A 13,519-nucleotide genomic window follows, 5' to 3' on the forward strand; every position below is an offset into this window, starting at 1 on the left:
AGGCAGAAATTAAAATAAATTATAACTACATAACTGAAATGATGCAACATCTTCAAAATTTCAGGGGCAGATATCCACAGCAGTGATCAAGTTGTCATTGTGGCTCCCCAAAACTTTCTTTTGTGTTATTTATTTTTTTTCCTTAGCATCTGGTGCTTGCTTAAAAGCAAGGACCAGATGCTAAGGAAATGGTAGGGTTCCCTAGCATTATTTCAGGCAATAGTTGCTTCTTACTTTTGCACAATCCCATACCACTGTACTTCTTTGAGTGGATAATGGCTCTTGTTAATATTGGCTTTCATTTTGTAGTTTTTAATTTATTTATTTTAGTTGTGTTACAGGACCTCTCAACTGTTGCTTGTTGCATTTAGCAACAGCCTTTAGGTTTTAAATGTATAAAATTTTACATGCCTGGACAAGGAAGTGATTACCTTCTTGTATAAGACAACAGTTAAGAAACATCTTGAGTGCTTCATACAGAAGGTCTGAAGCACTCATTTTAAGAAGGATATGGATCTGGTGGAATGGGAGCAGAGAAGAGCAACACGATTAGTCAGGGACACAAAAGGGTAACCTTAAGAAGAATGACTTCAGTTCTGCAAATTGCAGCATCTGGAAACTAGATATCTCAGAGAAGACTCATTGAAGTGTTTAAGGTTTTATAAAGAGTGAATAAACTTAGTAGTATAATTATACTTTCTCAGACATCACATAAGGGGACATAAATTTAAATTTAAGGAAAAAGAAAAAAAGATGGCTTCTCACTTAGACGTGCAAAATTTGCTTTCAGCCAGATAGTAACTGATTTTTGGAAAAACTGTCATCTCGTGTTGTAGAAGTAAGTAGTTTGAATAAATTTATGGAAAGTTTAGCAAACTGTTAAAGGGAATATACAGATGAGGTGAGTTTGCTTTTTTGGATATTATGATGTGGTCACAAAGGAACTGGATACAAAGAATAATTTAAATATTAAATAATGTATTTGGATCTTAGAAAGGCTTTTGATACTGTTGCACGTGGAAGACTGCTGTACAAATTGGAGCAGTATGGCATTGGAGGAAAATTGCTACTATGGATAAAGGGATGGTTGAGTGGGAGAAGGCAGAGAGTGGTAATCAATGGACACTGCTCTTCGTGGACTAATGTCTATCTGGCTGAAAGCAAATTTTGCACATCTAAGTGAGAAGCCATCTTTTTTTTCTTTTTCCTTAAATTTAAATTTATGTCCCCTTAATTAATGGAGTTTCCCAGGGTTCAGTGTTGGGTCCATAGTTGTTTTCTGCATTTATTAATGATATTGATGATGGTATATCAGGCTTAATGTCCAAGTTTGCAGATGATATGATGGTCGACAGGGATGTTAATGACAGTATGCTGCTGCAACAGGATCTAGAAAAGTTGAGCAAGTGGACTGAGATGTGGCAACTGAAGTTTAACATTGACAAATGTAAAGTACTGTATATGGGAAGCAGTAACCTCAGAGTAACATATCAACTGTGTGGTACTATACTGACAGTGGTAGAGTTAAAAGGACCTGGGGGTGCAAGCAGATATGAAGTTTTCTGAGAAGTGCAGATGGTCTGAAAGAGTAGCTCATGGTGTTTTGTCAATGATATATACAGGACGTTTTCTAGCAGGAATAAGGAGGTTATTATTTGTTATGTTTTTTTTTTTTTTTTTTAGGAGCATTAGCAACTAAGGCCATATTGCCCCGGGAATAAGGAGGTGATTATTCCCTTGTATAAGGCAATGGTCAGGTCACACCTTGAGTACTTTATACAGGTCTGGAGGCCTCATTTTAAGAAGGATGTAGAGCTGTTGGAACAAATACAGAGAAGGGCAACAAGATTAGTGAATGAAACTAAGGGTTGCTCTTATTAAGAAAGGCTTAAGTTTTGCAAATTACAATGTCTGGAGACTAGGCACCTGCAAGGTGATCTGATTGAGGTGTATAAAGCCTTGAATGGTTTGAGCATGCTTAATGCTGCTGGGATTCTTCCTCTTGCTCAAAATAATCACCTGAGAGGACATCAATTCAAATTGAGGAAAGACAGTTGTAGGATAGATGTGTGGAAATTTGCTTTTAGCCAGCAGGTGGTTGATTGCTGGAACAAACTTCCAGCAATCTTCCATCTGACATTGTAGAAGTTGATAGCTTAAATAGATTCAAGGCAGAACTAGATAAACATTTGTTGTTGTTGTTATTTGGTTTTTAGGAGCATTGGCAACTAAGGCCATATTGCTCCGGGAATATGCGGTGATCATTGCCTGACCTTTCCGCATCCTCTGTATTTGGTGGTGACGGGCTCGAACCCCGGTCTAATCAAGAAGCATGTGCTACACACTGCTGCTCCTTCCCACCTGGCTACGAAACACCAAAATAAACATTTGGAGCGAGTGGACAGGTGAAACGAGAAGGGTGTCTTTTTTTTTTTTTTTTTTGCTGATGCTATATAAGCTTGCTTTCTTGCATCATGTGCCTTTGCTAATGCTAAATCATTTCATTCCCAAATTTAAAAAAAATAATAAAATATGGTTAAATAATAAAAAGTTTAAATTCTTAATAAAAACTTTTTGATTTTTCTGTCCCCATCCCCCTAATTAAAGTTGTCTTTCTCAAATGCAGAACTTTTAATAATTAACAAGTTATTTATAATGTTTTAGCTAGTTTGCTTATAATTAACATTCTGTTTTTGTAATTTCAGAAAGTTGAAATATGTGATACAAGCAACTCTTTCTTAGAAAAACAATGAACTGTAGCTGCTACTTGGGTTCATGACAGACAGAGGCTAGGCATGCCTACAGAAATAACAAGAAGAATTTTGAATCTCCTCTCAGAATTACTCTTTCCAAATGAAAAAAAACTCTTTACAACAGGATCAGTTAAAGACTAACCCAGAGCAGGCAAGCCTTCAACAAGGGGAGTGATGTTAAAGAGTCTGTTTTCAAGTCTCCCAATAAATTCATCCACAAATATTCTGTTGAATCTGATATACCACAGTCATCGTTTCACACCTGTTTGAAGACTGACTTGAAGATGTATTCCTATTGACTTCACTGCATTCACAAGCTATCCAATACATATTTGGATCAAAGGAGAATTGCATGTGTGAGAATTTGTTGCAAATGTTGTGTGTTTGACATCATACCAAAATGAAGTAAAATCATCTTTAGCAATGAACGTGCAATTTACTTAAGCTCTTATTCATGCAACATCATTTTTTGATTGAAAAATAATTTACATTTCAGGGAAGAGCTGGAAGACAAACTGCCACATGTTATGACATGGGCTAGCATTAGTAGCAACCAGTGGTAGGTTCAGGGTAGGGGCATGTGCTCCTACCCTTAATCTATTTTTGCATTGTGGCTGAGCTGTTTTCAACTGACTACAGTTGACAACACTGATGCTGATGTGATCGCCATTCTAGTTTGAGGTTTGGTTGTGCGTAATGTTTACTTTAAAGTAATTCAGACTTTAGCAGCTTTGTGACTGTGTCTGCTAGTCACATTATGTTTGAGTGTCCTATTTGTTTTGTTGTGTCCATTATTTTGTGCCTTGTTTGTGCACAAACAAGCCACGAAATTTTTTTCTGGATTTGCCTTTTTTTTTTAAAGTAGAGTGGGCAGATCCAGTGGATACATGATAAGCTTGTTCATAAACTGGCATCATGTTGTCAAATTATGTAAACCAAAAAAAATATTTAATGGTGTTTTCTACTATATTATTTCATTACCATAACTACACTGGAGTAACAATTACATAGACATAACAAGACTTTCCAGACATCCTTCAAAAATCCAACATTGGAAAATGTTGTTGCCCGGTGGGAGCCCCAACTATGTAGGCCCTGGATGAGCATTATCCACCACACGACCTTAGTTCTGTATGAACATAGCTATAGGGCCTCTCCTAGTAGCAACTGTGTGGAGAGATAACTTCCATTAAAATTTTGCTGGAGTATTATGGAAGGGAGAAGAAATTAAAATATAAATAAATAAAAGTTAAGCCCTACGGAAGCTATAACACCTCAATAGGCTACTGATGTGCTCGGTTTTTTTTTTTTTTTTTCCAAATTTAAATCTGAACAATCTAACATACATACTCAGGAACAGTGTGTGTGTGTGTGTACAGACACACACATACTGGGTACATGCATATATATACTTATGCACGTGTGTATATCATAATGAGAGTATTCTTACGTCAACACCATTTCTACAGTTGAATTCCCGTAGCACTGATTTCGTTAAAAATCTATATCTCTCTTATGGTGAAGAAAAATATAGCTGTTGCACTCAAAACACCATTTTATATGCAATACCAATCAAATACATTTTAGTAATGGATGATCGAAGTCTTCATACTTGAGAACTTTTCGGAACTCGAAAGGGTCACAAAAAACGATATATATATATATATTTTTTTTTATTGATGTTTTATGGCTATTCTAGCATTGAAACTTACTTTTCTTCCGATGGATTACTTATTCTCCTCAATCTAGAATAAAGTCAATGCTTATAACTATACGACTACCACCAATCTAAACAGCCAACTCGAAAACTCATTACGCAGGTAACAGTTCTCTCACGCATGCGCATATGCTAAATTTCATTTACTTCCAATTTCTGGAGGGTCCTTTCAAACGTGCTATCAGAAAGTAGAAGTGGAAGGATATTTAGCGCTAGTGTACCTAAATCTCTCATCATTTTGGTCGTAAGTATGATAGAATGTGTTGAGAAGTCGTGCTAATCTTCTCGCCTGACTAAATGTAATGATTGGCATTTGCTACAGTTACCGAAAAGATCTGAGTGCATGAACCAATTCAATAGTTAGTTCGTGGGAGTATCGAATTTGCCAAATGAAATAGCAGAGAAAATTTTTCTAAGACACCTCTTGCACACATTTTTATTGTAAGTGCCAGCCGTCTTCCTTTATTGTAAGTCTCGTTTTAACGAAATGGTTGTGATAAAGTATCAGTATAAAATGGTTTCCAAGGTCCGCATATGACACTGGTTTGCAACGAGAGAAAAAAATTGAAAATTATGACTGCAGTGTATGTAGGTGATTTTATAAATACTGATTTTTCAAAATTCGCCTAACCCCCGCTTTCCCCCCTACAAAATCGGAGCTGAAATGAAGAAAAAGTTATACGGCAATTTTTTTTTAAAAATTCGCACCACGTGCAACCCCTGATTCTTCTCGCCCGTACATTACTAGACGGGGGATAGGGGATCCCCTGCGTTTCTGCCCGAACATGAAAAAACAAGTAATCAGCATATTATTTGTAACAAAAATTAACACCACGTGCAACACTGAAAATTGCTGATTCCCGTCAACAGAAATGCTAAAAGTACAGAAATCACTCACCTTATCAATTGAATTATGTTTTCTAAACGATCCAACACTTTCGCACTAATATTTTGCAGGAATAAATCATCCAATACAACAGACACCCGTCTCAACCAAGTGTCTCACTAACAATCGAATACGCAAATAGTGGGTTTTCTTTTTTTCTGGGGGCTTCTGCCCCCCACACCCCCGATATACGTATCATTCAGCCTTTTTGTTTTTAATTACGCATCGCATCGATAAAATTAAATAATCGGCTAATCAAATATTAAAAGGTGACACAAGTAATTACAGACCAGTTAGTTTAACTTCTGTTCTGGGTAAAATAGAAGTCACTGGTTAAAGATGCATTGCAGGATCATCTAGACAAGACATGAGCAATAATTTACACACAGCATGGGTTTGTTAAGGGAAAGTCTTGTCTGATAAATTTGATTGGTTATTATGATGTGGTTAGGTGCCTCCTATCCAGGTGGGAAGGAGCAGCAGTGCATAGCACACGCTTCTTGATTAGACCGGGATTCGAGCCCATCACCACCAAATACAGAAAGGTCAGGGAATGACCACCGCATATTCCCGGAGCAATATGGCCTTAGTTGTTAATGCTCCAAATAACAAACAAAAACATTATGATGTGGTTACAAAGGAACTGGATGCAAAAAATAATTTGGTATCATATATTTGGATTTCAGGAAAGCTTTTGACACTGTTGCGCATGGAAGACTATTGTACAAATTGGAGCAGAATGGTATTAAGGGTAAGTTGCTACAATGGATAAAAGGGTGGTTAAGTGGGAGAATACAGAGGGTGGTAATCAATGGGTGCTGCTCTTCATGGACTAATGTTATTAGTGGAGTCCCACAGAGTTTGGTGTTGGGTCCACTGTTGTTTTGTATATATATCAATGATATTGATGAAGGTATATCAGGCTTAGTGTCGAAGTTTGCAGATGATACAAAGGTTGGCTGGGTTGTTAATGACAGTAATGGCAGTGTGCTACTGCAACAGGATCTAGATAATTTGGGCAGATGGGCTAAGAAGTGGCAACTGAAGTTTAACCTTGACAAATGCAAAGTACTGCATATGGGTAGAAGTAACACAAGAGAAAAGTACCAACTGTGTGGTACTGCACTTAAGGTGGTAGAAAATGAAAAAGACCTGGGAGTAATTGTGCAGTCAGATATGAAGTTTTCTGAGCAATGTAGACAGGCTGCCAGGGCAGGTCATGGGGTTTTGTCAATGATATATAGAAATTTTGCTAGCAGGGAAAAGGAGGTGATTGTCCCTCTGTATAAGGCAATGGTACAGGCCATGCCTTGAGTACTGCGTATAGGTCTGGAGGCCTCATTTTAGGAAGGATGTAGATTTGCTTGAGTGTGTACAGAGAAGGGCAACAAGATTGGTGAGGGGAATGAAGGGATCTTCTTGCCAAGATAGGCTAAAGTTCTGCAAATTGCAGTGGCTGGAGACTAGGCACCTGTGTGGTGATCTGATTGAGGTGTATAAGGCCTTGAATGGGTTGAGCACGCTGAATTCTGATGGGATCCTTCCACTTGTTCAGATTATGAACCTAAGGGGGCATAAATTCAAATTAAGAAAAGAGATGTAGAATAGATGTGCAGAAATTTGCCTTTAGCCAGTGGGTGGTTAATTGATGGAACAAACTTCCAACTGTTGTGGAAGTTGATAGGTTGAATGAATTTAAGGAGGAACTGGACAGACATTTGGAGGGAATAGTGGTTTTTTTTTTGCTGATGCTGCATAAGCTCATACACTTGCTTTCTTGCATCACATGCCACTACTACCATGTGACATTTCTAACAGCGAAGTTCATAACATGAACATACGGAAACATGACACAGGTGATGCACACGACGTGGCACTCATGCCAGATGTTTCCGTATGTTCAGGAGATCACGTGACACTGGGTGGAGTCAGTACCCGTCAATCAGTGCCGTGTCGGCGAGTGTGGAGAAGGTGCACCATATACTAAATCTTAGCCAATGATTATGCTCAAATCATCCCCAATCTGTGACATGAAAAGATGAGTACTAACACTGTTTCATCAGAGGGGAAAAAATAACCGGATGCTGTGTGTTCATGAATTTTCACACGTAATTGTATTCCGCAATGGAAAAGGAAAAATATATATATATTTAATATCAAAGGTAAAACTCCAGATCTTGTATACTAGTCTATATTTCGACAAATGGACAGGAACAAAACAATAATTGGCAGGTGCCACTCGCAGCTTTCCCTGCCCTCCTAGGTTGATATGTGTAGGGTGTTTCCTCTACTTATGTTTTTAACTGTATTTTTATCGGGAACTTGTTTTCTGATTTTAAGACAGCAAGATGGGGTGATAAACAGACTACCTAAGCTAAACACTTCCCATACTTGACTACACAAAACAATCAGAAAGAAAACTCCTTCACAATAATGGTACAATCACTCCGTTCTACGCCCACTGCATGGAGACAAGTGGTATGGAAATAATGGAATTAGCATTAGTAGAGGCATACAATACAAGAAAGCAAGCTTATGCAGCATCAGCCAACCCCCCCCCCCTCCCCTCCCATTTCACCCCTCTCTTCGTTCCAAATGCCTGTCCAACTCAGCCTAAAATTTATTTAGGCTATCAACTTCCACAACAAAAAGATGGAAGTCTGTTTCACCAATCAACTACCCACTGGCTAAAGACAAATTTCCACACATCTATTCTACAACTGTCTTTCCTCAATTTGAATGTATGCCCCCTCAGGTTCTTAATCTGAGCAAGAGGAAGAATCCCATCAGCATTCAGCTTGCTCAACCCATTCAAGGCCTTATGCACCTCAATTTGTAGAACTTCAGCCTTTTTTTTGGTAGGAGCACCCATTTGTTCCCCTTCTTTGTACTCATTCTAGCAACTCTACATCCTCCCTAAAATGAGGCCTCCAGACCTGCAGTATTCAAGGTGTGGCCTGACCATTACCTTGTACAATGGCACATTATAGCCTTAGTTGCTAATGCGCCAATAAAACCCAACCAACCTTGTACAACGGGATAATCACCTCTTTGTCCCTGCTAAAAAAATTCCTATATATCATTGACAAGGCTCCATGACCTGCTCTGGCAGCATATCTGCACTGCTCAGGGAACTTCATATCTGACTGCGCAATTACCTTTACTACAAACATTACCAAAACATTACCAGCCTGGTACATTTATTATGTAAAATTTGTTTATTTTATTGTGAAACCATCAGCCCTAAATTATAAGCATACGCTACTGAATAGTTAATAACCTGGTGTCATATGCACTAGCCTGACCTCCCACTTAATTTTACACTTTGTGTCTAGCTGTTTTGGCACCAAGAAACTTACTCCTCAACAAGAAGAATAATTTTAGATTGAATTTTCAAGGTGAGCTGAAAAGTACTTGATACACATTTTGGTGTGCTTATGTTGTCTCTAAATGTAGTCTTGTAGGTAATAGTAAAAAAAAATTTAATGAATTCAAAAAAAAAAAACACCTTTTCCCAATTTTTTTTTTATCTTTATTGTAAGTGAAAGAACTTTAATTTCAGTGCTGATACCAAGGTGTCTCATTTGCAATAAGAGATACTTCAAATGTGCATGTTAAAACAAAATGAGTTTGTTTATTTAATGTGGAGGACAGTAATCATCCAGTATGTTTATAACTGTTACCCACCCATGGGCAACAGTTTATAATTCCTGTTTGTCGTGTAATGATTCAATTTTAATTACATGTAATTAAAATATTTAATTCTTTTAATTAAATTTATTTTAATTAAATTATTTTAAATATTTAATTAAACCTATATTTAATTCTTTTACAATGAAACATTTGGATGTCGCATTGTAAAAGAATTATAATAGGTAACTTTAGTGCTGATAGCAAAACAGCTGTTAGTTTACTACTGAATGTATAGATTATAAACTAAATAGTGGCACTTTGAGGGAAGGGGAACAAGTGAGTTAATTACAGTGGTCTTGAATATTAAGTAAGGGGTCTAGATTGTGTCATGAGCTACATAAAAGAGGAATTGGAGGAGAAGGGCAAGCACAGTAAGGCTGTTTGTCCTAGGGGACAAGCTGTCTTTTCATACACCTGGAACTAAATTTGACAGTATTTGATGCAGTGACCATGATTTGTTTGAATAATCATAACTGAATAAAAATCATTATATCCTGATGAAATAAAATTGATTTGAAAGAGCCTGTTCCAGTACATCATTCAATGATTAAATGTTTTGCAAATCTTTACTGTTCTGAACGTGGTCTGTAATAATTATAGTACTGTATTTCATAAAGTAGTAATACTTCAACAAAAATTAGTGTCTACCTAAGTTTCCTATTTAACTTACAAATACTCTCTGCATTTTTACTGTACTTAAGTTCAGTGTAGTTGTTATTTTTGTGAACATTTAAAATGTAATTAGTTCAACCTGTGTAGTATGGAATCTGTTTCCACTATAAATACACAATTCTCGGATGTTTCATAGTGCCACATGTATAATTCCAGTGACTAAATTTTTTGTCCTTACTACACCATGTGAAGTGGAAGTGTAATAAGGATACCAATTGCTTCACTGATTAACTGGTATAGATGGTATAGAAAGTATTACAAAATATTGAAAATTGTATAACCTCAAAAAAGTTATACAATAAACTTAATCCTATTCTCAAATTTGCTCACATTAGCATTAGTAGAGGCATAAGATGCAAGAAAGCAAGCTTATGCAGCATCAGCCAAAAGGGAAAAACCTCCCATTTCACCCCTCCATTCCTTCCAAATACCTGTCCAGCTCAGCCTTAAATTTATTTAGCCTATTAGCTTCCACAACAAAAGATGGAAGCCTGTTCCACCAATCAACTACTCGCTGGTTAAAGGCAAATTTCCGCACATCTATTCAACAACTATCTTTCCTCAATTTGAAACTGGGGGTAGGGAGGTGATTATTCCCTTGTATAAGGCAATGGTCAGGCCACACCTTGAGTACTGTATACAGGTCTGGAGGTCTCATTTCAAGAAGGATGTAGAGCTGCTGGAACGAGTACAGAGAAGTACAAAGCAACAAGATTAGTGAATGGAACAAAGGGGTGCTCTTATGAAGAAAGGCTTAAGTTTTGCAAATTACAGTGTCTGTAGACTAGGCACCGGCGAGGTGATCTGATAGAGGTGTAGAAAGCCTTGAATGGTTTGAGCATGCTCAATGCTGATGGGATACTGCCTCTTGCTCAGAATAATCACCTGAGAGGGCATAAATTCAAATTGAGGAAAGACAGATGTAGGATAGATGTGCGGAAGTTTGCCTTTAGCCAGTGGGTAGTTGGTTGGTGGAACAGACTTCCATCCCTTGTTGTGGAAGTTGATAGCCTAAATAAATTTAAGGCTCAGCTGGACAGGTATTTCGAACGAATGGAGGGGTGAAGTGGAAGGGTTTTTTTTTTTTGGCTGATGCTGCATAAGCTTGCTTTCTTGCATCATATGCCTCTACTAATGCTAACTGTGCCCCCTCAGGTTCTTAGATTGAGCAAGAGCCCCATCACCATTCAGCTTTCTCAACCCATTCAAGGCCTTATACACCTGAATCAGATCACCTCGCGGGTGCCTACTCTCCAGGTGCTGCGATTTGTAGAACTTAAGCCTTTTTGTTCCCTCACCAATCTTGTTGCCCTTCTTTGTACTTGTTCTAGCAACTTTACATCTTTCCTAAAATGAGGTCTCCAGATCTGTACACAGTACTCTAGGTGTGGCCTCACTATTGCCTTGTATAACAGGATAATCACCTCCCTGTCCCTGCTAGCAAAATTCCTATATATCATTGACAAGACTCCATGACTTGCCCTGGCAGCCCATCTGCACTGCTCAGCGAACTTCATATTTGACTGCACAATTACCCCCAGGTCTTTTTCACTTTCCATTTCCCTGAGTGTAGTGCCACACTGTTGGTATGTTTCTCTTCGTTTATCACTACCCATATGCAGTACTTTTGTCAATGTTAAACTTCAGTTGCCACTTCTCAGCCTGCCGACCGAGCTAGCCGGGTGGGTAAAGCGTCTGCCTAGCAACCCAAAGGTCGCGGGTTCGAATCCCACCTCGGGCTTTGATCAAAGTACTGCAAAAACCTTGGGAGGCGCATTATGGCCACAGAAGCCGATGTGCCAATAACTACCAAATAAAAAAAAAAAAAAACTTCTCAGTCCACTACTAATAACATTTGTCCACAAAGAGCAGTGTCCATTGATTACCACTCTTTGTCGTATCCACTCAACCATCCCTGAATCCATTGTAGCAACTTACCCTTAATGCCATATGTCTCCAATTTGTACAGTAGTCTTCTATGTGCAACAGTATCAAAACCTTTCCTGAAATCCAAGTATATGATATCAAAATTATTTTTGGCATTCAGTTCCTTTGTGATCACATAGTATCCAATCAAATTGGTCAGACATGACTTCCCTTTAAGAAACCCATGTTGTGTCTTAACTCTTACTGCAGTCTCGTCCAGATATCCAAACAGTTTCTATAAGGGTATGACAAATCCCTCCCAATTATTGCCCCATTGCACTTCTACTGTTTCTGAAAAAATGGAGAAATCCATTAACCATGAAATCCTAAACTGTCGTGGAATCTTTTATCCAATCAATAATTGCCAATATGGAGTCAGTTAGTATTGATCCACTAGTGATATACCAGCCTATGTTAACCGTCTATGGATAAATTCACTAGAAATGTGTTCTAAAACTTAAGGAGTTGCTCTTGGCATTTCAAAGGTTTATTTGATTTGTTATAAATTTTTGATCGTGTTTGGCATAAAGTTCTAAATACGCTTCCATCTTATGGATTGCCAACTGTTTTTTGTAATTGGTTATCCAGTTTTCTCTCTGACCACTCACTATGAGTGATGGTAGATAGCTCTTTCTTTCAATTTCTCCATTAATACTGGTGTTCCCAAGGTTCAGTTTTTTTCTCCCACTCTTTTCCTTTTGTATATTAATAATAATAAGATCTTTATTGTAAAGTTCACCGGTACATGCAGGTAACACGACTCTACAATACCCTTCATGGCACCATGCCGGGGGCCAATAGCCTTCTTCTATTGTCTGGAAATCCTATCCATAGTTTTGTTCACGGTAGCACATTGCATTCCAGCTTTCAGCTTGAGAAAACTTGCTCTGCACAAACAGCTTCAGCTTCTCAAATGTCCACTACCAATTCCTTAAGTGCTGTTGTGCAGTTAATTCTCCATTGGAGCCAAGTTAAATTAATTAATTCCAATCCTTCTAAATCTCAGTCGTCCTATATCTTGCAAATAGGATTCATCTTCTGTTATGCTTATTTTCAGTGACACAGATTTCTCGACAAGATCACATATCTCTATTAGGGATTGCCCTGACTTCTAATCTCTTGTGGCATAAGCACATTACAAATACTGCTTCAGCTGCATCTAAAAAACTGGGTTTTCTCTGTTGCTCTCTGTGTTACTTTTCTTCTAAACAGCTACTCACTCTGTACAAATTTCAAATCCATCCTATCATGGAATGTTGTTCCCACATCTAGAGGGGTTCCTCATAACCTCTCCCAAGCTTTTAGACTCCATTCAAAAGAGGGAAATTAGGTTAATTGATGCCTCATCTCTTACAAAGTCTCTGTCTGTTTTGTTTCTGTTGCATACCTTTTCTATTTATACTGCCGTGGACGCTTCTGAATTGGCTTCTATAATCCCCTTCTCTCTTCCAAACTGGACCAAACACATGCCATGACCAGTCAACATCCTTTTGCTCTCCAACTTCCAAATCATAGGACCAACTTTTCTTTCTACAGAAAGTTTTTTTTTTTTTTTTTTTTTTGTAGTTGTTGGCAAATAGGCTTCTGTGGCCATAATGCACATCCCAAGGTTTTTGCAGTACTTTGATCCAAGCCCGAGGCGGGAGTCGAACCCGCGACCTTTGGGTTTCCAGGTAGGCACTTGACCCACCCAGCTAGCCCGGTCAGCTCTACAGAAAGTCAAGTCTAATTCCAGCTATGTTCTCAACCTTCAACCCACCCTTGGTACTATGCACTATCGATTCTAATACCTTTTCTGTTTGGGATTTTCATAAAACCAAAAAAAAAAAAAAAATAAATAAATAAATAACCTGTACTCATGTACGCGTACAG

The 13,519-nt window shown here is 38.0% G+C and overlaps 2 protein-coding genes across 7 annotated transcripts in view; one reads left to right on the plus strand and one right to left on the minus strand.

Moving 5' to 3' along the window:
• The window catches only part of Srrm234 (Serine-arginine repetitive matrix 2/3/4), a 661,659-nt gene extending 657,108 nt beyond the window's left edge, over positions 1–4,551 (minus strand). For 5 of the 6 annotated variants that reach the window (XM_090374230.1, XM_090374228.1, XM_090374234.1 and 2 more), the window contains exon 1: positions 4,466–4,551. The gene's annotated coding sequence lies outside the window, so the exon portion shown is untranslated. Of the gene's footprint in view, positions 1–4,203; positions 4,320–4,465 lie in introns of those variants that run through there. The other variant, XM_090374229.1, reaches the window with a different exon arrangement.
• Positions 4,552–4,627: 76 nt separating this feature from the next.
• thoc6 (THO complex subunit 6) overlaps positions 4,628–13,519 on the plus strand; it is a 247,387-nt gene continuing 238,495 nt past the window's right edge. Inside the window, exon 1 of the mRNA XM_090374235.1 lies at positions 4,628–4,714. The gene's annotated coding sequence lies outside the window, so the exon portion shown is untranslated. The remainder of the gene's footprint in view (positions 4,715–13,519) is intronic.

This window comes from Mastigoproctus giganteus, chromosome 5 (genome assembly GCF_048544385.1).
Source record: "Mastigoproctus giganteus isolate SK-2022 chromosome 5, ASM4854438v1, whole genome shotgun sequence".
In the NCBI taxonomy this organism is placed as follows: domain Eukaryota; kingdom Metazoa; phylum Arthropoda; class Arachnida; order Uropygi; family Thelyphonidae; genus Mastigoproctus; species Mastigoproctus giganteus.